Raw genomic sequence first — 25069 nt, 5'->3', positions numbered from 1 at the left:
TCCAGCGGTGAACTGCAAAGCAGCCCCACCCGGTCCTGAGATAACAGGCTAGTGCAATCACAAACTAGCCGCCTCTGATAATGCAGGGTTTTATTGAGGTCTGGTTCCTCGCCCAATGGGAACACATCCGGCAAGCATCAAAGGGAGCAGGCGTCACCTTGTGCAAAGAATCCTGGGCCCTCAGGTGTGTGCGTGTCAGGAAGGGTACATGTGTGGCTGTTGCCAGCCCGTTGGCAATTATCATTCTGTAGGTCAGAGGCCACCAGTCCCAAAGGGGCTGTGACAAGCAACCTAATTCCATTTCCTCTTCAGGCTGGCCCAGCTCCTAAGATTTCCTTTCAGATGGTCAGGTCACATCCTGAAGATGAGGACTACTCTTGTGTCTGTTTGTTCCAAATGCACTTGATGGGACTGTCATGGAGAAGTGTGGTGGGTGCTCAGTAAAAAACAAAACCAACAAGCTTACTGTTTGTGAATCTGTGAGATTTGCTTCTCTGCAGGCTTTGGAAGGCTTTGGCATGACCTCAAAGATACATATGTCATCCATGATAATGGAAGAAACTGGTTGGGATGGCGAGTGGCAGAGTGTGTACTTTTGTGGTGGAAGAGTTAAGGGGTGAATTGGCTGTACTGTGGCCCCAGTGGAGGGTTCATCTCCTGCTCCCCCAGGCACAGCCTGGTGGCCTGCTGGTTTTTTTTTTTTTTTTTTTTTTTGATTTTTTTTTTCTTTCAGGATACTGTGTGTTATGAATCTGTCTCTGGAGACTAGCACAGAGAAACACCACAATATAAACAGAACATCTGGAAGCTTTCTCAGGTTTATTTTTGAATATGTTTGCAGGAGGCAGGACATTTGCACAGAGTGGAGGGGCACTAGGAACCTGAGTCAAATGGGAAAGGGATTCTGCTCAGTGTCGAGAGGAAGTCGGGGCATGGAGATACAACGTTGGAGAGCCACAGAGCCATTGACTCAGAGTTCCTGTTGCACAGAGTGACCTGTACGAAGTTCCTAGGAACAGCCAGGGCCTGGGCTGGGCTTGGGGTGGGGCTTGGGCTGGGACCTGGGCTGGGAACTGGATTCCTAGCCTCTTTGGTTCTGCCCAATCAGAGCAGCCGTGTTTCTTCATTTTTCTTTCCCCCAGGCAGCTGTAAGAGAGCTGCCTGGCAGAAGGTAGGACCCTTAGGAAAGGATGGAGTGGGTAGGCAGAGGCACTTCCTCTGCTCCTCAGTCTCCTAGAGAAACACTGGCTTTCTCTGTACACTTTATAAGCTTACACCTGGCCCCTCGTCATTTCACCTGGACCACCAGGTGGGGCTGAAAAAACTAGGCAAGGAGCGGGGAAGTCATCCATCCCAGTCCTGTCCTGATGTGGTGCTCCACCATCACCACCAGCATCATCTTGAGCAGTGTCTCACTATGTAGAACTGACTGGCCTGGAACTCACTGTGAGGATCAGGCTAGTGTCAAACTCAGAGATCCTCCTGCCTCTGCCTCCTGAGTGCTGGGATTGAAGCTACGTGTCTCCACCACCCAGCTCCTGCACCTGGCTCTCTCTTCCTCTCCCTCCTCTTCTTCCTGCTCCTTCCGCTCCTCCTCTCCTCCCTCTCATTCTTCTCCTCTTCTCTCCCTCCTCCTCTTCTGCCTTCTCTCTTTCTTCTTCCTCCCTCCTCCACATCCTCCTTTTCCTTTGATAATCTCAGACTTCATGACTTGAGCCAAGAGAAATAAAGGGAAGGTTGGTCTTCCAAGTCAGTGTGTCTGCTGACACCACCCTTGCTCAGCTCTTATTTGTGCACCATTTCTAGGAGACTCGGTCTCGTGGCCGACGGCAGACCTCCCCGTCCTCTGGCTCGGCAGTCTTTCTACGGCCTCTTCCTTCTTCCGGGGTGTTTCCTGAGCCTTTGCTGAGTGAGTTGTGTACTTGGGGCTGGGCTCCCCACGGTCTGTTGACCTCTAAACTGTGCCCAGCTGTGGTCTTCTGTAATGGTCTCCACTCCCTCTAAAGAGGGGATTCTTCATGAGGAGTATACTTCTCGGTGGATATAAGGGAAAATCTCTCAGAGTCCCACACCTAGGCACAGGCAGCTAATGACTCTTGAGAGAGGGAAAATTAGCCTGTCCCAGTGGTCAGCCCTGAAATTATAGACACAAAAAACAATAAAAATGACAATGGACTGATTCACTCTCTCTCTCTCTCTCTCTCTCTCTCTCTCTCTCTCTCTCTCTCTCTCTCTCTCTCTCGTGTGTGTGTGTGTGTGTGTGTGTGTGTGTGTGTGTGACAGAGGGGGAGCATGGGAGGGAAGAGGGAAATGATGTAATTACATTTTAATTAAAAATATATTAAATAAAAAAGTTGGCTCAGCATTCCACGGAGGCAGATTGGGAATGAAGTAGCCAATGACATAGATGTCTCTGCAGGAGAAAGAGCTGACAGCTTTGGACTTCATCTTTCCTCTTAAGGGCTCAGGACATGAGCATATTCTTCTCTTTTATCTGACTCTTCCTCCTTCCTCCTAGTCAGTTATAGACCACCCAAGGTCCAGCTCCATTTCAGGGTACATTAGATAGACACAGACTCTGCCTGCTTAGGTCACGTCCTGGGTTCAAGGCTAGCCCCTGGGAAGGAACTCACCTCCCACTTCTGAGCAAACCCCCCTGCCCTGATGTTGTCTTTAGTCAGTCCCTTCTTTCTGTGGGGCAAGTTCACATGTGTTGCTCTTACTGGGACTCTGTATTACAGGGGAAGCTGGGGTTTTGCATAATATTTATTCATATGAGAGACAGAAAGATGTCCTTATGGGAAATGCTTGACCTAGCTGTCAGGAATTGCACCGCATCTGTCCACAGGGATGCCTGCTCCTGAGGCTGTCCAACCTACTCTGAGTACAGTTTTGTCCCGGGAGTACCTGCATCTTCCTCCTCATCCAGACTCAGCACCTCTATGCAGCCTGAAGCAGTCTTTCCCCAGGGCCCATGCCAGCTGCAGTGGTCCTCAGCAGGGCACACACTGGATCCACCCGGGCAGTGTTGACTCTAGGTTCCGCCCTCATTCGCATTGACTTCCTGGGAGCTGGGCAAGTCCTGGCCATTGGAATTTTGGAAAGTTTCCCAGGGGGTTGTAATGTGTTTCTAGGGTCAAGAAACAACTGAGGGCTGGGGAGAAGCTCTGTGGATGAAGCATGTGGAACACAAGTGTGAGGGCTTGAGTTCTAATCCCCAAACCCACAAACAGCTGGGCAAGGGTCTGTAAAGTACACATGTGTAATTCCAATATTCCCACTGCAAAGAGGGAGGGGGAAGCAGGAAGTCACCTGAAAGTTTGCAGGATAGCTATGTGGTATAGTAACAAATACACAAGACACTGTCTCCAACAAGGTAGAAGGCCTGGACAAGTATGTGTTGCTCCCAACAAGGACTTTAAAAAAAAAAAAAGGGAGTTGGAGAGATGGTTTAGTGCTAAAGAACACACACCACTCTTGGAGAGGACCAAAGTAGGTTCCCAGCACCCACATTGGGTGACTTAAAACCTCCAGGGGGTTCAACAAGCTCTTCTGGCTTTCAAGGGCATCTCCATGTACTTGCTATACATTTGTGTACACACACACACACACACACACACACACGCACGCACGCACGCACGCACGCACGCACGCACGTAAAATAAATCTTAAAACAAAAAAACAAAAAACAATTGAAAAAGTAAAGGCTCCTGAAGAACCAGGGCAGATTCTCTCAACTGGAAGCAATACTGTGCCCCTACCCTCTGTTCTGTTCACAGGGTGGTGTCTGAGACACTTCTTATAATTGTCCCTCTGGGGCAAGGGTGCTTTTGTGTCCAGGGACACCACTGAATCCCATGGTGCACAGGAGAGTGGTGGGCTTCACATGCTCCTGGTAGATCATGGCTCGCACACTGGAGAGCACATGGGATGACTGGAAGAGGGCTTGCTTAACTGTGTATAGCAGGGGCCTTGGGTGTGGCTTGGTATGTAGAGCACTTGTCTCACTTGTACAAAGCCCTAGGTTCCATCCCTAGATTCTAGGATGTGGGGTTTGCACTCTTAACTAGTTCCCATGTGATCATGAAGCTGTTGGTCCCAGTCTATGGATTGAAAAATCCATTGTGATGATCAGAAAACACTACAACAGAGAATTAAGACAGAAGAGCCTTTCTCTTACATAACAGAAATCATAAAGGAAACCATCCCATGCCAAGCAAGCATCACTAGAGTGTCCAGAATCCAGCCCTGCCTTCTCTTAACCATTATAGGATATGATTGTCTCTAGTAGACCAGTATGGATGCTGTAGGATGAGCCATTGTGACCTTATTAAAACAGAAGGGAATAAAGATGGACTGGCTTCAAGCTGCCTTAGAGCAGCCTGCCCTGAATTATTCCAGTAGCTTTACTTGCATCTCATTGGTCAGTTCTTATATAGCTATCCTCGCCACATGAGAGTCTGAACTTCTTCACACTAGGGTTGTATTAACAAACAAAGAACAGGATAGATATTGGGGTGGGCAAGAAGCAGCAGCTTTGACTGGCATCTGAAAGCCTTAGCTGTCCTAAGCATTATCATTTCTTTGGCATCCGCCATTCACCAGGTGGCTTCCATGTATTATCTCATTTAATCCCAGGAACTTCGTAAGGTAGATAATAACATTATCTTCATTTTGCAAATGACAAAACTAAGGCTTTTTCCCCCCTTTTGGAGATTAAGCCACCGCCCAAGTCCCTGGGAACAAATGCTGTCATTTAACAGCTTGCTTCATTGCTCTCAGAGGCCTACCTTTTTTTTTTTTTTCTTTTGGTAATTTTTTTTTATTAGTTCAAATTAGGAACAAGCTTGCTTCACATGTCAATCCCTCCTCCCTCTCTCTCCCCTCTCCCCACCCTCCACTCTCTCTCCAGCCTGGGTAGGGCCCTTGACGGGGGCTCCGCAAAGTCCACCACATCATCCTGAGCCGGGCCTAGGCCCTCCCCCATGTGTCCAGGCCGAGACGTGGGATGGGCTCTCAAAGACCCTTCTTACACCAGGGAAAAATACTAATCCACTACCAGGGGCCCCCTAGAGTGCGGAGGCCTCCTCATTGACATCCATGTTCAGGGGTCTGGATCAGTCCTGTGCTGGCCTCCCAGACAGCAGTCTGGGGTCCATGTGCTCCCCCTTGTTCAGGCCAGCTGTTTCTGTGCGGTTCACCAGCCTGGTCCCGACCCCTTTGATCTTCATTCCTCCCTCTCTGCAACTAGGTTCCAGAGTTCAGTTCAATGTATATCTGTGGGTGTCTGCCTCTGCTTCGATCAGCCACTGGATGAGGGCTCTAGGGAGGCCTACCTTATTTTTTTTTCCAGTCTGCAGGATCTTGGTTACTCTCTTCTAAGACTAAATCCTGCCCCGAGGCTATTGATGAGTTTGTCTTTCCCGTTGCTAGTATCCCTACTCTGGTATCCTCTTGGAAAATCTTTGGGGATGAAGGTTGGGTCTGGAAAGTTTTCTGAAAGTGCTACAAGGCTTGCCTGGCATATTTGAAGCTCTAGGTTCTATCGTTATACTGTGAAAAATGTCTTAGTGGAAGTGTGTATTGACACGGTACAATCTGAGGCCAGTTTTAATGTGCTAAAGAGAAGGTATCTACAGAATTCATTTCCTCTAGATACTCTAGGGGAGACACCATTGCCTTCACTGTCCCTTGTCCTCAGGAGCCCCTCCTTGAGCCTGTCTGGCTTTCTTCCATTCCCACACCTCTCCTGTGCTCCATCCCTTGCATCTTTGATGATGCTGAGGGTCCAACTTGATGACCCAGGTCTCCTGCCTCAGATTGCTGACCTCACACTATCCACACATCTCTTTATTTGTCATGCTAGAAGGAGAAGCATCTTTCAATGTCTCCATTTTTTTTTCTCTTCTACTGGCTGCTCCAAATTACATAGATTGTACACATACTCTACTTAGGCATGTTAATTTTAAAAGTGGCCAGAAAGTAGGCCTGGCAATTCATGCTTATAATCCCAGAACTCAGGAAGCAGAAGCAGGAAGATTGCTTTAAGTTCAGAGCTAGCCTGGACTACATTACAGTTGCCAGGCCATCCTGTACTGCAGAGTGGGAGACCCTGTCTCAAAAATGACAACAGATAAATATAAGAGGCCAGATATGAAGACCAAGGCAAGGCCGTGTGGTGGGTACCTTGTCTTCTCTGTCATAGCAACAAATAGAAAGACAGTCCTGCACAAAGGGCAAGGGGAGAGGGTTCTGCCCTGGGTGTGACTGTGTCACCTTGGTAGAGTGGCTTCACATGTGGGCCAATGTCATTGGGAAGGGCATTCCCAGTAGATACTGTAGTTTTCTACACAGCAAACTTCATCAAGCTTGGCTGCCATTCCTGGTCGCTTTTCAGCTTCCAGACTTCTTTTTAAATCCTTGCACCTCTTTCCTCTCCTCCAGGCTGACAAAGGTAAAGACTGTAGGAACATTTTGATGTGGGTGGGGAGAACTTCCCCATGCCAGAACCCCACTTCCTACCAGGGAGTCAACTCCCCGCCTTCCTCCCCACACCCTCCCTCTGTCTGCTTCTACCCTCTGAGGGTGCCGGTCTGGGGCCTTGAGTGTTTTGCTTTGGATTTTGTTTGGTAAATTCCTCATGGCAGTCCGTCTGTGCTGAATGTCCTGCTGTCAGCTGCATGGAGTTGCTGAGCAACAAGAAGGAAGCCGCGCCCCCCCCACCCCCGTCACTGCCAATTAACTTGCCAGCTGCATGGCCTGTCTCCTGGGTGAAAAGGCTTGTGTGGATCGAGGAGACAGCCTTGAGGCTGGTGAAGAAGGAGAAAGGAAACTGGGGTTTCCTTTGGGGTTTTGGGGTGTGCTTTTAGGTCCAAATGTGAAGGAGTGTGTGAAGGGGCTGGGGTAGGGGACTACTCCCTATTTTCTTTAGGGACATTGGTCGGAACTCACTTTTTTAGTCTGTGATTTTGAAGTTAAGATTGTCCCCTTCCACAGCTTTCTTGCAAAGATGTCTTCAAGAATCTTCTGCCCTGGGCATCCCTATCACTCCACTAATCACTCTGGGCCTCATGGTGGCTGCCCCATCCTGTCAAGAAGACATACCACCTAGACATTTTCACATTGAGCCTCTAGAATCCAGCTCCTCAGGGCACTACCATCAGCTATGGATACCCTGGCTGGTCCAGGAGGCCTTGGTCATGAGACACCTCCTTCCCTGCTGTGGCCTGTGTGAATGATGCTTACCCGACTGGCTTAGTTTTGGATCTGAGCATCTCTCCCCACAAGGTACTTATAGACGACGTGCCCACATTTCTCATCCTGGCTTGATGGTGGTTGCCGAACCCGAGACCTGTAAAGCAGCCGCCTTCATAGACCAACACCATCTCCAGTGGCCAGACCCAGTCAGCACTGAAGTGGGGTACTCCCCAGAGGGACTCGGTGATTTGTTGCTCAGCATTGTGGGTGATAAGAAGCGGGAAGGATCTGTGGGGAGTGTGTGTCTGCCCTCACTTATTTGCCCTCAGACTGGGAGGACAAATGTGCCAGGTGTTCTGTGGGAACCCTGTCCATTCTGAGTGAGTTATTCTACAGTGGAGATGCAGGTCACCCTACTGTGACCATTTTTATGTCATCCTCTGAGGGGCCCTTATCCATTCTGTATGTACCAGGCTTCTTGGGGATGCTCCAGTGAGCAGGGAGTTTTCCAGGAGCCAGACATAAGCCTCACTTTCTCCTGTCCTCAACTGGAGCACTGTGTCCTGTGTTCGGATGCTGCACTAACAGAACCCTGTGGTATAGAGTCGGGAAAGTGAAGCATTGTGGATAGAGCAGATGCCACCATCTAACTCTTGCTGTCTTTTGGTCCACAGGCCAAGATGGAGGCTGACCAAGGGCTGTTCCTGCTCACCCATGCTACTCACCAGAAGCTCTGTGGAAAAGTGGAAACTATGTCCCTGGTCTTCCTTTCAGGACTTGGCTGAGATCAGGCTACTTCTTGAGAGGCCTGGATTCAACTGAGGAATATCATTTTGGAAAATATAGAAACTTCTAGACTGTGGAGACACTTGGGAAGGAATGATCTGTGTTGACTTGAATGAAAAAAGACATCTCTGGATTTTACCCACAGCTGGTGAAGGCTCACCATCCCAACTCATCTTCTGTCGTGTAGAAAAGTCCCTGATGCCACTACCCAGAATGCTCTTCTCCACCTGCCCCTGTCCCAGGCACCGCATCCTTCCCTGCCTGACCCCACCTCACCTTTGGACCCAAAGATGCTTCTTATTTGCTCTATTATCTTCGAGCCGGATGCAGAGTGAATAGTTAACTATTCTTGAGTTGAATGGGTCTTGATTTTTTTTGTTGCTGTTCCTTGTAAAGAGATCATTCTCAGTGCATGGCACGCAGCCTGGAAAAGGTATGTGACTCCAGAGTGACACGAGAGCCAGCGTGAAGGCCCTGTTAGCTCTTGGAGGCCAGGGAAAGTGGAGACAGCTGAGCCGGGAGTTGAGTAGAGCTGGCGCTGGCTGTGGTCTTGCACTGGTTGGATCCACATGCAGGTGTACATTTGGACTGGTAGAGGTGAAGCCATTTTCTGTGACACAAAGGGAATGAGCTAAAAGACCTTCTTCAGAGGTGGCAGTTGGCAATCAGCTCATCCAGGGCTGTGTGACTGAGCCGCCAGCTCCATTGGTGTTGCCTTCTGTGCATGTCCTCGCTGTCCTGTGTGCTGTCAGCAGCCGGAGCCTTTTCCTCCTCCCTCCTCTGTGGCCTCTACTTGTGCAGTTGGAAATCCTTCCTAATCATGTCATGACTCCACCTTCTTGACTGTGCACTCGAAGATGTTTGAGACTTTTTTTTATTTATAAAATGGATGGATAGTTTGTTTCCTCGAATTGTCATTGGCATGATTCTATGGCTGTGTTCAGTGACTTTACAGTGGGGCATTGTCTTTGGCCTCTCAGATTCTCCATGGTGGAATTGAAGAGACTTCCTAAAGATGTTTAATGCTGCTGAAATCCAAAGAAGGCTTACAAACATCCACCTGCCCTCCCTCCCTCCCCCTCCATCCCTCCTTCCCTCCGTCCCTCCCTCCTTTCCTAAGCACACAGTGCCATTGTCTGTGTTGTATGAGTTTCTTCAGGTTTGAAGGAATGGTGACCCACTCCTATTATCCCTATAGGTCTTTTCTAACAGTGGGTAAGGTAATAGAAATGGTTGGAGGGACTGCCCAGATGGCCTGCCCTATAATCCCATAGTTAGACCATATACTCAAGAACTACAGGGATGACAAGGACGGTAGCATCCAGACCGTCATGTGCCTCCCTATACAGTAGGAAATAGTGTTTCTAACTCCCACATTCCACTCTGTGGAGCTGGGGAGATCCAGTCATCCCAGACTGCCAAGGACATGGGATTTCTTGGGACAAGAGATTTGGGGGAGCTAAACCTGGGGCTGACTTAGGAAAAGTGTCACGATTGGTCATCCTACTGAGTGAACCAGTGACCATATCTCTTCTGCTGCAGCAGCAAGGGAAAGCTTCTAGGTTGCTTGGCCAATTCCTATTCAGAGCTGTATATCTGGTCACTCTTTGGACACAGGTCTGAGCGGATCAGGTGCTCCATCCTGACCAAATCTGTTATCTGTAAGATGGTAAGTTTGTCTTGTACTGAAGAAAATCTGAAGTGTCATGGGCCAGAAAATATGAAGTGTCGTGGGCCAGTTGAGACCATGTCCTTCCGAGGAGTTTGTATACAGTGGGCATGGCAGAAATTCAAAATACCTGGGATTGCTCTAGGGCAGTCCTATGTAGGTGACACTTACCTCTTATTCAAAATGAAACTGCCCTTGAAGAAGCAAACCCACAGCCACCAGGATAGTACAGGATGCATGGCACCATGTTCATGTTTGCATGTGTGTGTGTGTGTGTGTGTGTGTGTGCTTAACACCTGTGCAAACATGTGCTATAGAGAATAAACCAAGATCAAAAATTTGCATCTTCGCTAGACAGAGACAAAGAGCTGAAATCTTAGGGACGATGTCTGGAAAGCAAGGGACTTGGCTAGGAGACTTCCTGGAAGTCCTTTGAAGTGTAGCTTTTATTTAGACTATCAAGGGCATTTCAGCTGGGGATAAGTGTGTACTTTCTCTCTAGAGTCCTCCCCGATAACCCTGATAACCTGGGTTCAACTCAGAAACCACTGAGTGGGACCTCCCAGCTCACTCTCCCCTTCTCAGTCACTAGCATCAGGGAGTGGGAGGAACTTCAAGGAGGTGAGGACGGGCGGGGTCATGCCAATCCAATTCGGGGTGTTCATGACAAGTAAGAGCAATTGAAAGGTAAATTACAGGTTCTTTTGCAGCTTGAAAAAGCCAGGTTTTCAGGATCACCTGGCACCTGAAGCTGTTGCTGCCTGTCAGGGCTTTCAGCCCACATCTTTCTGCTGAAGGCTAAGCATGAGGGTCCATGATGCTGGAGCATGGCGTCCCACTAATTCTTCTCATCTTGAGTTGAAGGCCACAGGCGGTTAATTACATACTAGGGTTGCAATGAGATCCAGGGGTTTTGGCATAATTCTTGGATTGGGAAGAATACTAGCCTGTATCCTTCTCTTTGGGCACCATCTTTGAAAAGATGACCATGGGATTGGGGAGATGGCTCAATCAAGAAACTATGTGAGGACCAGTGTGTGGTGGTATACAGTTATTAACCCAATGCTTGAGAGACAGATTCCTGGGCTTCACTGCTCAGCCAGCCTGGCCTACTTGGCAAGTTCCAGGCCAATGAGAGACCCTGTCTCAAAAAAACAAGGGGGCTAGAGAGATGGCTTGGTGTTTAAGAGTGCCTGCTGCTCTTGCAGAGGACCACAGTACAGTTTCCACTCCCCACACCAGGCAGCTCACAACTGCCTGGAGCTCAAGTTCTAGGGCATCACACACCTTTTTCTGACCTCCACAGAAACTTTGGTCTCTGCTCAAGCACACATGTGCATGCATGCATGCTCACTCTCTCACTCTGTCTCTCTGTCTCCCTGTCTGCCCCCCCAAAAGATGATCATGTTTCAGCTGACCCCCTTCATATGTACCCTGTCACCCTTTGATCCTAGAAGAAGCTTTGCCATTGAGATAGAGACAGCTGTTTCCTACTCCCTTTTCCTCCACATAGAGCCCCCGGATCTCAGCAGCTAAAGTACCCTACCTCATCAGTTTTCTGGAACAATCTATTCACACAGGAATCTCCTTTTAAATTCTGACCAGATGTCATCCAGGCCTGGGGAGGCAGCCTTTGGTTGAGAGGGAATTGTGAAGGGGGCTGAACAGTATTTACCACCATGGTGGGAAGAAGAGAATTTGAAAGAGCAATTCAGAGGCTGCCACGTGGCCGTGATTGTCAACTCCTCAACAACATTTTTGAGCTAATATATTTTGTCTTCTCCCCTAATCAGTCTCCTATTTTTGGATCCTAGTGGTATGTGTATGCTGGTTTAAAATAAAAATCACAGGGCAGGGAAACAGGAGACCTGAGATTTTGATGTCAGAAAGTCCCTCATTTTAGCTCCTTGTATTTAACATGCAGGGCTGGGCACAGGTGCCTAGGACCATCTCCTGACGACATTCACATTGCTGTTGTATTTGAAGGACAAGCCATCAGTTTTCTAGGAGTTGGTGTCTTAAAGATCTACTGTATTTTCTGTAGTGGAAGAGACCATTAGCGGATATCCATGGGCCAATGGAAATCACCCCATCCCCGTGCTGACCACTCTCAACCTGATCATGACTCAGGTATCGTGATCATAACGACATTTCAAATTTACTCTGCTCCGCACCCCTGGGATCTTATGGGGCATTTGAACTTGACTCCAAACCATAGGAACACTCTGCTCTACAAACAGACCTGGGGACCTTTCTATGGAGATATGAGTATGGAATTACTACAGATGGGAAGATGTTTATGGGGAAGTGTGGCCTCCTGCTCAGGAGACTGCAGGGCAGAGAGTACCTTTGGAAATGACCACCGACTCTGTAGGCTTGTGGAAAACATGTGGAGGGAAGCCTAAGGAGATCCTTGAACTTTTGATAGGTTGAGGAGTGGTCTGGATACCTGGGATCTAGTCCTTTGCCTCAACCAGCTCAAGGTCATGTGTCAGTCACTCCACCCTGCCTCTGTGGCTCAGTTTTTCTTCGTACATGCAATGGAGCAGGGAAGTAAAGACGTTGCCTGTGAGTCAGGTTTGTCGCCCTGCCTGCCCTGGCTGCTGTCTATTTCCTGATTGGTAGCTCACTGTCCCTTCAGCTGCACAAATTGGAATTAAGACTGTCCCATCCCAGGGAAGTCCATTACCAAAGAATACTTCAAAGATGTTTGCACATGTTGTCAGTTGCACTGAGCATGAGTTTGTTGAAGGAAAAGGCAAATAGACACACAGCTGGTGACGGGAAATAATGGGGGCTGTTTAGCCCTGAGTGACTGCAAGGCAAGGGGGTAAAAAAAAACCAAGTCTGCCTGTCATTTTGACCAATAAGTAAAAATGGGGAGTGCTGAATAGTTAAAGCCATTGGGGATTTATTAGTTTGCCTAGTGAAGGGCAAATATTAAGTCTGAAATTGACCCATCCTGGGACCTGCCTTTTGGCTTTTGTGACCTGCCAGGTGCTGATCTCTGCAGACTCCAAGTTACTAAGTTCTCTTCGGTTTCTTTTTTAAAGTTGTGTTCTGTCTCCCTCTTTGGTCCCTCCTTTACCTATCCTTTCCACCTCCCACCCTTCCCAGAAACTCAAGTATGGATTTTGGAGGAGGTGGAAGTCTGCCGGATCATAAAATTCTTTGTACCAAGGGCTCTGACTGGCCTGGGGTTGAGCTGCCTGCAATTGGGTGGCCTTGGGAAGTGAGCTTACTAGGTTGCCGTACAGATTCTCCATCTTCTGACCTGGACTTTAGAGTGCTAATAGGCAAAGGATTTGTCCCTCATTAAACTTACAGTGAGTACAGTGGCAAGTGTTAGAAAGGCCAGACCATAGCTATTTCTAAATCATAACTCTCTGTCCTAGGAGACCATACTTGCCTCTCCATGACAAGTAACTTCAGCACGCATGTCCAGAGAGGTACTACTTAAGGAGGGGTCCACTGGACCTATGACTATTAGAACAGGGGGGGATGAGCAGTCTACCTAGCTTCCAAGAATCAGGCAGAATTTGAGCATCCCCAGTAGCAAGCAGCCCACTACATTTGTGGGGTGCTTGGGTCTCCCTTGGGGTGCAGTACTGCTGGGCACATAGCTCTATGTCAGACCCTCAGGGCTCTTATCTAGAGCTGCTCCAGGAGGCTTCCCAGGAAAGTAAGTCTTCCTTCCCTGCCCCAGACTTTACAGACAACTCTCCATCTATTGTTCATGCAGCCCACAGTGGGGAATGTTCTGGAACTGCTTCATGACGAAAGTCCCTCTCGTATTCCAGTAATGAGCTTTTATTGAATGGGGTGTGTTAGCTTTCCATAGCTTTAGCAAATAACAGAGATAATCAGCGTTTAAAGAAAAAAGGTTTATTTTGGCTCGTTGTTTTGGAGGTTCCGGTCAGAGCCATTGCTTGGGGACAAACCTGAGTAGAAGCCTACGGCAGAGCAAAGCCACTCATTTCATGGCTGGATAAAGAAAGAAGGTCCTGAGTCCAATTCCACAGTCTCCCCAAGGGCATTTCCCCAATGGCATGAAGACTTCCAGGAGACCCAGACCTTAACACATAAGCCTTTGGTTGGTGTGGGGTGGAGGATAGTTCCAGATTCAACCTGCAGCGTACCATGTGATTTCAAATCCTTTGTCCCTCTGTACAGAGGAGCCAGTGTTTTGAAGGATAGCTGGTCAGCTTGTCTCCAACTCTCCCTTTTCTATGAAGCCTTCCTTGATTTTTCCTTTCCTCTCAATCAGTTGGGACAGCCCTCTCATATAGTTTATGAAGCATGTTGCAGCATGTATGTAAGTATGTATGTGTGTCCCTCCTCCCATAGTTAGTATCAAATTAACTACCTTGAGGTTGAATTATTCTGGGTGTCTCCTCTCTGCTTTCTTCTGTCTCCTCTAACCTCTTCCGTTGGAACAAGAACCTAGTTACTCCCTGTTGATTGGAAGTTGACCCCAGGTTGCCCCTGTGGTGTCCAGCTCTCACAATGAGCAGTCTGGTCTGCTGTTCACAGACGTTCTCTGGTCATTGGAAGACAGGCCCAGAGGAGCCCAGTGCCTTGTCCAAGCCTTACCCAGGTGAGGACTGGTATTAAGCAGCAGCGGGGTCACTGACATGGCAAATGAACCAGCAAGGTGTGGAATTGACTTTCCCTGTTTGCAGTCTGTCACTGCGTGTAGTGCCACATCTGCCTGCCTTTTGTTTGCTGTCTAATAATCAATAAAATGTTATCAGAACAGAAGAGAAAATATGTGAGCTTGACTGTTTGGTTTCCATGAAGAAAGTGGAATGCGGCTGGGTTTTCCTGGTCTAACTGCAAAGCTAGGCTCATGTCTAAGGAGGGCGTAAATTCAAAGGCTTAGATCAAGGGGCCAGGGACTTGGTTCCTTTGGTAAAGTGCTTACCACATAAGCATGCTGGCTGCTATAACAAAACACCATCCAATCCCAGTGTCTACCTGAGGTTTTCTTATCTACTCTTCAGTTGAATGTGAGTTGGCATCAGTGGATGCAGAGAAAGCTCTTTGCAGAAATGTTGGGGCTGAAGGAGTTCTTAATTGGTCTATATAATAAAAAGGCAGAGTTAGACATAGAGAGAAATGCTAGAGATCAGAGAGGAGAAGCCAGCCACAGCACACCTTACCTCCTAAGCATCTCAGCAGAGAACAGTTTCCTGTTTCTCCCTGCTTATATCCTGTTTCTGCCCAGCTACACAATTTCCTGTCTGTCTGTACAGACCTCTAGACCTCTATGGTTAGCTAGTGGCAAGCTCCATTCTCTGACCCCCAGACAGGCTTTATTTGTGCAAGAAAGATATCACCACACATGACACTATTACTCCAATCCTCTCTCTTCTGTTCACATTGCATTGGCAGGAATTGGTCAGTATGCTCCACTTGGATGCAGGAATCTGAGAAATTCCCAGCTCTGTTACACAAATGCTGGTGAACACTAGCAGTTTCTGCCACACACACACACACACCAAATATCCACTGTGACAACTGGGGTGTCCTTTATTGCTTTCATCATGGTGGCCTTTCTGCTCCATAAATTCTGGCCTCTTGAATGTGCTGTTGTCACAGCTGGTATATATAGGTTCAAAGGTATAAGGAAAGCAAGGCAGAGATGAAGCAAAGCAGAGCCCCGAGTTTCACTTACTTTCAGCAGTGACCCCATGTAATTCATTCACTCTTTCTGTGTCTTGATTTCCAGTGTGTGCGTGCATGTTGCATGTATGTAAGTAGGTGCTGATGCACATGTGTGTATGTGTGTGGAAGCCAGAGGTCAAACTTAGGTGTTAGTCATAGGAGCTGTCCACCTTTTTTTTTTTTTTTTAAGCAGGGTCTCTCACTGACCAACCGGCCTGTCTGTCTCTGCCTCCTCAGTCCTGGGATTACAAGTGTGAACATCTATGCATGGCTTTGTACATGGGCACCGGGGCTGGAACTCCGGTCTCCACGCTTGCATGACCTTACCACTTCAATTTCCCAGCTGAGTCATCTCCCTAGCCCCAGTTTCCTCCTCTGCTCTGCTTCTAAGTGGTTCCGAAGTCTGAGTGTTGGCAGTTGGAACAGAATTTGAAGCAACAGCACCCCTTCCATATGTCATCTTGGCTTTATTTATTCAGGGCAAGTGTTCTTGATATCCATTGCTTGGGAACCAAGTAGGATGATTAATCTTAATTGTCAACTTCACCCGAGTGACACATAGGTAGAAGATAGTTCATAAGGCACACCTCTGAGTGTGTCTGCCATGGCTTTTCCAAGGAAGAGTAGGTTACCAGCACTCTGACCTAATCAATGGTTTGATCCTTGATAGATTTATAGTTGATGACATCATTAAGAAGTGGTGGAAGGTAGGTGGTGGGGTCTAGTTAAAGGGTACAGGTGCCTGGCTCATGTTTCTCTGACCACTTCCTCAATCAATCTCTTTCTTTCTCTCTCTCTCTCTCTCTCTCTCTCTCTCTCTCTCTCTCTCTCTCTCTCTCTCTCTCTCTCTCTCTCCTCCCTCCCTCTCTCTCTCTGTCTTCTCTCCTCTCTCTCCACTCTCTATTTTCTATGAAGAGACGCCTCTGGGTTGTGTTACCACCACCAGGACATTTTGTGCCAGTACACCATGGTGCCAAGCAAACATGGACTGAACTCTCTGAAACCATGAGCCAAAATAGATCAGATTTTACTTTTAGATTGCATTGTCATTATTTTGTCACAACACAAAATCTGACCAACTTAAGAAGTGTTTGTAGAGCCACTGAATGATGACTCAGTGAGTGCGGGCGTTCACTGCCAGTGCCCTGAGTTCAATCCCTGGAACCGTGCGATGGAGGGAGAGAACTGACTTGTGCAAATTGCCTTCCCACTTTCACATTTATGTGATGTCATGCATGAAATCAATAAATAAATGCTAAAAAAAGAGAAGTGTTTGGGATTTTGAAATATATACATCTGAAACCAAGATAACTTGGAGATGGGTCCAAGTCTAAACTCAGAACTATCTTACATTTCAAATGCACCTGACACACACAACCTGATGGTTTCCTTCTATGGTAGTTTTTAAACATCTGTTTTGAGTGGGGCACATGCCATGAGGTCAGGTGTAGGATTTCCCACCCGTGGTGTCATACAGTGCTCACAAGCTTTCCGATTGGGTGGCGGGAGGCATTTTGGGATTTGTATTTTTGTACTGGAGAGCCCCAATCTGGGCTCTGAGCAAGGAAGCACGTAGGTCTAGACAGGAGCAAGTAGCTTCAGATGTGCAAACCCTCTGCTGTGCATCATGTGGTAGTCCAGCACAGTAGGGCTTTGCTCAGTGGTTTTGTCCATGACTGGGAACAGTCAGGACTAGGGACGCAGACCTCAGCAGCCAGTCTCTGCATCTCATCTAGCCTTAGCGCCGTCAAGGTTTTCTACTGAAGACCAAGATCTCGTGGAATCTGTCCTTGTCATAAATGCAGTCTCAGGCACACACTCTGAGCGCCCAAAGCCCTTTCTATGACCTTTCTCTCTGGGGACCAGAGACCTTCCAGCCTTCTCCCTATGTCCACTAGCCAGGTTTAAATCCCCGCCTCCACATACTTCATACTAAGACCCCATCACAGACTGGGTGTGGGCTCTCAGAACCGAGACCTCAGTGGTCAGCTCAGTCTGCTCTGTCTTTGGCTTGCCCTGGCACCACAATAGAATGGAAAAGCTGGTTTGTTTACGGGGCAGGGGGCCAGGAGAGCATTTAAAAAAAAAAAAAAAAGCAGCAAAGAAAAGGTCCTAAACAAACTTCCCTCTAATACCAGAGTGCAGCCGTTCCTGCTGCCTGACACTGACCACTTTTCTGTTTGTATAAACTTTCATCCTTTGCAGCAGTTACCATTCCCAGGGCAGGGCTGTCTATTTCCTCTATTTATTTTGATTTTGATTATCCCTCTCTATTTGAGCATCACACACCTGATTAGCAAGAAAATGGGTTTCCTATGGGAACCTAGGGAACAAGTCCTCTCTGGTCTCTATGCAGCCTCCCTTTTCTTCCCATCACCAGCCACCCCCTGACTGGGCTGGAGGTGGTGAAGGCCAGCATGGTAGACCTTTGGTGCTGGCTAGAAGCTGTGGCTCTCGGCGAGGGCTCTGAGCATTGGTTGAGTGAGAACCAAGGAAGGAAGGAAGAAAGAAGATGAAGCCTGAGAGAGAGGCTTTTCCAAGGAAAACTGGAGCAGACACAAAGGGCTGTGTGGGGTTGAGCATAACTTCCCAAGAGCACTCGGCCTGAGTTTTGTGGGAGCTGAAATCCGAAGATCTTGTTTCCTGACCCCAGCAGGTAGCTTATTGTAAAACAGTTCATCCAGAGGGAAAGCATTCCTGCTCTCTGCATTTCAATCTTCTCTCACTCTGAACCAGACTTGAGAGAGAAAGAATGGAGGTCACTGCCTGGGTCCCAGCTCAGAAATACATGTGACTGCAGGATGGAAACCCAAACCAGAAAGGCACCTTGGAATAAGTAGTCTACTTATCTTTAAATGCATGGAGTGGCCCAGGACCCCTATGTGCACGTTTTGAACTATTCAATGCTCGGATTCTCCTCAGTCGGTATTTCCTTCCTTGATGTGGAGGAGGGTGGGACACCCACGATGGCAGAGATAAGTGTTGGTAATTCTCACATTCTCTTTAAAATTAGTCTAGTTCCCTGCCTTTGTGGTGTGGTACGGAGTGCGAGTGCGGAATTCAGAGAGGCTGTGAAGAGCAGGGGTGGCCCTGACTCATTGACAAGTCATGGAATCTGTTTGGCTTGAAAGTTTACTCAGTGAAGATACCAGGAAGTGGCTTGGGTGGAGGGTGGGGCTGACTCTCCTGCCACAACTTCCACTTGAGCTGAGTCCTCAGGCTTCCCTGTCCTCCAGTTTGATGCCCCCCCCCCACACACACACACACATGTACACTCCTTCCAAAGAGTCCACAGGAAATCTCTGCCATGTGCTCTGGCTGCCATGATGTGAATTGGCGGGAGTGGGGTGGGGGACGCAGGTAACCATTGTCTGCACTCTCTGAAACTGTGAAAAGATGTCTGACTTCCTTGACCCAGACTCTGGGTTAGAGTGGCAACGCAGGACCTTCCCATTGCAGAGGGTCTGAGCGCCTGGTAACAGACGCTGGCTAGCATTTGATAGACGCTGGTTGAGAGGCAAGCGGTTTGCTTGTGGAGTGTTTGCCCACCCAGCATGTACAGAGCCTGGGTTGGAGCCTTAGCATAGCACAGAAATGGGTGTGGTGGCACACAGCTGCAATTCCCAGTCACGGTAGGTGGAGGCAGGAGGGACAGAAGTTCAAGCTCATTCTTAGCTTAGAAGGTTCTAAACCAGAGGGGTTTACATGAAACCCTATCTCAAAAACAAAACCCAAACGAGCAAAGTACAAAAGCCATGGGTCTGCTGTGCCTAGAACAAGACAACGCTGTGGGTTCTGGGTTCCTCGGGAATGTGCTTTGGCTAGATTCTCCCAGAAGGAAGCAGGAGACTCTAAGGAACCACCCTGATGCATGCATGGGCCCCGTTGAGGGCAATGGAAGACTCTAACATAATAGAAATCACCCTTCAACATCCTAGCACCGATGAGGCCCTTCTATGGCCTCTGCTCTCAGACAGGAGGAGGCCTCTGCTCTCAGACCTCGGAGCCTTCCCAGCACCACTCAGCAATTAGTAGTGAGGTTTCCTCTGGAGCCAGGCTCCTAGTCCCTCTTGCTAATAGGCTCCCCAAGTTGTCTTCCAGGACAGACACGGGTCCTGGAGGCTGGAGAAGGCATCCACTGCTGATGGGAGGAGGGAAGAGCCGCCCAAGCAAAATGCTGCCAAAGCAAAATCCACTGTTGGGGCAGCTTTGTGCCTACCGTCAGGGTCCGGTGCTCCTGGGTCAAGAGCACTTTGAGCATGGGGTGCTGGGGGTAGGCCAGCCACTGTGTGGGGAGCTGAGCTCTCCAGGGAGGGGAAGGCTTCATCGGGCTGCAGCCCCATGCTCAGTTCCGCTCTATTTAGAATCCTTTTTTTTTTTTTTTTTTTTTTTTTGAAAGCAGCTTTGAGGATGAAAAACCCAAGGCCAGGGAGGCTGAGGCTGATTGTGCTGAGCTTTCTGAATTGAGGTGGGGGAGGGGGAGGAACCAGCCTGGCAATCTCCTGGTTTCTCCTCTGCGTCCCCCCACCCTCAGTTTTCACCTCCTGCCAGCAGCTTGTCTCTGTGTAGAACACCGTGGCCATGGATGTGTGCTAGAAACCTTTGAGACTAATGCTACCTGGGCCAAGTGAGATGGATGCATAAAGCGTGTGATCGTGTGAATGTTCGCCTCTCTATGGCATGTGATGCTGAGTGGGATTAGAGACACACACATATCAGGCGACCGGGTCTTCAGAGGCATGCCATGAGCCGCTGCCGTGAATGTGGCCTCCATCATTGACATGGGGTCCCTGACCATCACAGTGGGCTCATCCTTCACCCTCCCCTCCACAAACTGAAAACTTTGCTAAAACAGTGTAGGTCAAGAGAGTTGTGGGTGGCCAAAATGTCTCAAAAGTGTCTCTAAAACCTTTCCCAAAGCTTTGGCCTTTTCTTCAACCTTTGTTTTCCCAAAAAAATTTGGGTCTGTAGAGGAGTTCCCACTGACCCTATGCTGACTCTCTTTAGAGCCCAGCAGGACAGCTGATTCTATCCATTGGTCCCTGGTTAGTATCCTGGATGTCCCTTGGCTGCAGGCTTCCTCCTTGAAGTGAATGGTAGCACACTCGACCCTCCTAGTCAAAGCAACTTTGAAGCAAAGGGCTTATGTTTGGGGAGACCTTTAGGAGCAGGAGTGGGTTGTTGTGTATCTGCTCATCATTAGCAAGTGTGTGTGTGTGTGGGGGGGGGTCAGAGGTCAGCCTTGGGTGCCAATCATTTGGTACCATTACCCACTTTTTTTTTTCAGATAGAGTCTCTCACTGGCCTGGAACATTCCAATTTAGCTAAGCTGGCTGGCCAGAGAGTCCCAGGGATCCATGTCTTCCCCTCTTCAAAAGTTAGTACAAGCATGCACCATCATGCCTGGCTTTATGTGTGTATGTGGCGTGGGCGGAGTGGGGGCAGGTTCTTCGTATCAGATCCAGGTCCCCATGCTTGTGTGGCAAACACTTTACTGACAGAGCTATTTCCCTAGCCTCTTTTTATTGCTTTCCAAGCAGACAAGATCCTGGTTTAATTGGCCAGTGGGACTAGTGGAGCATTTTTATGTAGGCACTGGCAGCCCATGGCCATTAGTGACCTCACATGCATGAGACACTATGTTCCTTCCCAGCTGGCAATCTACTTGTCCCTTTCCAGCTCTTAAGAGGCCATAGGTAATGCTACCACTCAGGTCTGGAGAATTCCTGGATGCCTTGCTTGCTGGGAGGGGAGGGAGGAGCCTGTAGATCTCAGCTGCAAAGTCTAGAAAGAGCACTTGTGTTTGTCACAGATAGGAAAGTCTTGTTGGTATCTAAAGGCAAAGGCTAGAGATGCCATAAGAACCCTGTAGTGCAGGGGACAGCCACCAAACAGAGGATGATGTGCCTCTCCCAGTTGGGTGTCCTGGGCCTAAATGGGTGTGTTGCAGACCTCTGCCATGCTTCTGTAGGTGAGTCCCAAGAGTACCTGCTGAGTGTCCTGGGACTTCTGTTGAAGTACTCAGGGTGCTTGTGTCACATAGCAATAAATTGATTAGAAATAGAAACAGAGACAGTTACTGAGAAGGGGTCAGTGTTAGCATTCAGGCATCTGTACTGACCTGTCCTTGGGGTCTGACAGGATTCACCCTCAGCTGCAGCCACTAAGAGCACCACCTGTGCACATTCACTACCTTCCCTTTTTAAAGGGGTCCTGCCCAACTCCCATCTTTCTCTCTTTCTCTCTGCCTCCCTGCCTGTCTCATTGTCTCTCTGCCTGCCTGTCTCTGTCTGTCTGTCTGTCTGTCTGTGTCTCTCCCCTTCCTCCCCCCTCTCTCTCTGCCTCTCTCCACCCAAGCTCTATCGCATGACATCTTTCTCTCACACACCGCTTTTTAAAATTGCAACAGTCCATCTCCTGAGAATGGGAATGGGCTAGTGAGTGGAGCGAGAAATACGTGTTCAAAGCACCAAGCTCCATGTGGCTCTTTACAGGTATTCCACATAGCAATAGCATCTGCCTCACCCCTGTGCATACTATGGAGGCTTTTTGAGCATGCTCTGCTACGTGTGTGAAGCCCATGTGAGAAAGGGCTTCTTTTCTATGTTAGTCTTGATACTCTTTGTCTTCAGTCTATACTTCCCTCAGCTGTGAGTTCCTCACCTCCGCCTTGCCCCCAGATCTAACATGGAGCCCCCACTTTTTCCTGGCTCTCTAATAACCTTGAGTGTTCCACTTCCTGCTTGGCCTCCTGGCTCTAACCCTGTGCTCCCCACCTCCTCCTTGACCCTTGTTCTAACCCCAGGCTCCCCACTTCCTCCTTGGCCCCCACCTCTAACCCTGGGCTCCCCACCTCCCCTTCATCTCTTTATTTACTTACAAAGCAGGGGAAATCTGTTATTTTTCCAAGTGCGTGTCCCTCTATCTTATCAAGAACCTCCGAGTTCAGCACACCCTTATTAGTCACTTCCATTAACAGTGTTGATTTTGGGGTTTGTGTTTATTTTTGAAACGTGGTCTCCTTCTTCCTCCTTGCTTCCTTATGCACTAGTGGGTCCAGCCAGCTTTCTAGCGAAATCTTGTCCACTCTCTCCATAGCCACCGCAAACCATTAGCTCACTTCTGAAGACACCTGTTCCTGCCCTCAGGGGGCATCTGTAAAACTTCAAGCATCTCTTAAAGGGACAATTGGGGAAAGATCCCTTTTCTCTTATTTCTCAAGTGTGCTTTATTTTTATTTAGTTTTAAGTTTATTTTATATGTTTATTTTTTATTTAAGCTTTTGAGAATTTTATACCTGGGTCCTACTGTATTTCCACTATTCCCACCACTCCCCTTCTGACTCCCCTCTTCCCTTCTCCCGTCCCACTCCCTCTTAAATTCCTTTTCTTTAATTATTGTCATTGTACACATGCACGTGTGTGTGATTCTTCACCACTTAGCAGCCATTTGGTCTTTATTTTATTTTATTTTATTTTTTAAGATAGTATCTAGTCTCCAACTCACTGTGCCTGTGAGAATGGCCTTGAACTCCTCTGGGTTTAGAAATGTGCCACCATACCTGTTTGTGCAGTCCTAGAGACTGACCCCCGTGCATACAAGGCAAATCCTCTAGGAGCTTAACACAACCCCAGCCCCTCAGAAGGGCTTTAAATGCCCTCTATTGCTGACTGTTCCATAGCCCATCTGCGGCAAAGCCTCGATGTTTGTCCCCGTTGCATGGAGCCTAGTGATTTTCACTGCTTTCTCTACTGAGTCAGAAGGCAGGGAGGCTTTTGACTTGGGCTTCCTTCCAGTGTCCTCCCCTCCCTGGGTTCCAGGCAAGTGTTTCTGACTCACAAAAGCGCTGATAGCTACTTCTCTCCATGCTTGCTTGGTGACTCTGGGCTCTCCCTCTGGCAGGAGGGTTTGAGGTTTCTGGCCCAGTGATGGAAGACTCACACAGAATCTCTGCACATGTCTTACATTTCATCTTTGCCTGGAAGACGTCCTTGCTCCTGTCTCCTGTGCTGCACTGTCCCTGGGTCCCTGTGCATGTGGGTGGTTCTCACCATAGCCTGTCTCAAGCCAGTGGCCCAGTACTTACTAAGAAGGTTTGGCCAAGGGTACTTTAGGGCCAGCAAGTGGCAGAGATGGCCCAGGGCACTCCTTCCTCCATTCCTTCCTGGGATTCCGATACCTCCACCCCTGGAGAGTGGGTTCCTTTGGGGTATTTATTTCTTTAAACATGGGTGGTTCCTAGAGAGGAGGGTGTCAGATTTCAAGGTTGGAGACCAGGGCAGAAAGAAGGTGGGTGGTCTGGACAAGTGAGCAAAGGAAAGAGAGAGGAAACCCACCCACCTCCATTTCATGCCTTCTAGGATAGACATGCTGCAGGGTGACCTCCTGCCAGACCTGGTCAGATGGAGTGTGCATGTCAAGGGCACCCAGGCTGCCCCTGGGGAAGGATCATTTGGACATAGGGGAACAATAATGGGATAAATCCATCCCAAGAGATTTGGTGACTATTCTACAACCTTGAGGAGCAGCAGGTTGCAGGCTGGGTGGACCACACTACAGCCCCACCTCAGGGAATCTAGAAGATCCCAAAGGACCTGTCTGCAGGGACTGAAGTGATGCCTTAGTCAGCAAAGTGTGTCTTGCAAGTATGAGGACTGGGGCTCCATCCCTAATTCCTGTACTAAAAAGCCAGGCTTGGTGGCACACACTTTATCCTACTGCTGGGAAGGTGGGAGCTCTCTGGCTGCGTAGTCTAGCCTAGTTGGCAAGTTCCAGGCCAGAGAAACACAACAAAACAAAGAACCAGGTGCCTGATGAGAGTTCCCTGACTTTGTTCTTTGGGCCCCCTATTCATAGATGTGCCTGCATACGTGTGAACACACACACACACACACACACACACACACACACACACACACACACACCCCAGAACCTCTATGATCATAGAACAGCATTGCCTCTCTCCCCAAAGAACTTGTAATAGTGTTTGTGTGTGTGTGTGTGTGTGTGTGTGTGTGTGTGTGTGTGTGTGTGCTCGCGTGTGCGTGCGCGTGCGCGTGCGAGTATGTGTGTGTCCTACCTGGTGTATGGCCCTTCCTGGTGTCCCTAGAGCCAACCTCCTTTCTGAGTAGAACTGGCCAGGAAAAGAGTCTTCCTAGACCTGAGTTCACATCAGCTCTAGCTCATGGGGCTTAGAGTTTGACTTAAGATGGGTAACTACTGAAGATCTCAAAACAGGACAATCAGAGATAAAGGGAAAACAGCATCACTAAAGGTATGCAATACCCTGAAACCATCCATGGTCATATAACATATGGCCTCTCAGACTACAGTAGAACAGTCTCCTATGATCTTCATGGGCAGGATACTGAGAGACTGTGAGAGACTAGAGGTAGTTTGTTTTGTTTTGTTTTGTTTTGTTTTTAGAGAGAGAGAGAGAGAGAGAAACAGAGAGAGAACACCAGGGAAGTTCTGGGAGATATGGTAGAGCAGTTAATGACATGATTAAATAAATACTGAGGGATACAGCAGACACAGTGATGAGTGACTCTAAAGAGGTGGGCTGAATACAGCAGTGGGAATTGGGTCAACTAGCAGAAACCGTCTCCTGTTACTGACAGCCATAGCACTAAGATAAAATAGCTCCCATCCACCCCTGCCCTTTCAAAAGACCAGAGGTGAAGGGATGCTTTTCTGCTCAGACTTAAATCCTGTTCTATTGAAACACAGAGATTGCCACTAGGTTAATAA

The 25069-nt window shown here is 48.5% G+C and overlaps 1 long non-coding RNA gene across 4 annotated transcripts in view; it reads left to right on the top strand.

The window, feature by feature from the left end:
* The window catches only part of LOC100754175, a 155351-nt gene extending 139843 nt beyond the window's left edge, over nucleotides 1–15508 (top strand). For 3 of the 4 annotated variants that reach the window (XR_004770821.1, XR_003487144.2, XR_004770823.1), the window contains one exon: nucleotides 7872–15508. This is a non-coding gene — a long non-coding RNA (uncharacterized LOC100754175). The remainder of the gene's footprint in view (nucleotides 1–7871) is intronic. The other variant, XR_004770822.1, reaches the window with a different exon arrangement.
* Nucleotides 15509–25069: the final 9561 nt, after the last annotated feature.

This window comes from Cricetulus griseus, chromosome 7 (assembly GCF_003668045.3).
Source record: "Cricetulus griseus strain 17A/GY chromosome 7, alternate assembly CriGri-PICRH-1.0, whole genome shotgun sequence".
Classification (NCBI taxonomy): Eukaryota; Metazoa; Chordata; class Mammalia; order Rodentia; family Cricetidae; genus Cricetulus; species Cricetulus griseus.
This window is presented reverse-complemented; position numbering and strand designations above follow the sequence as displayed.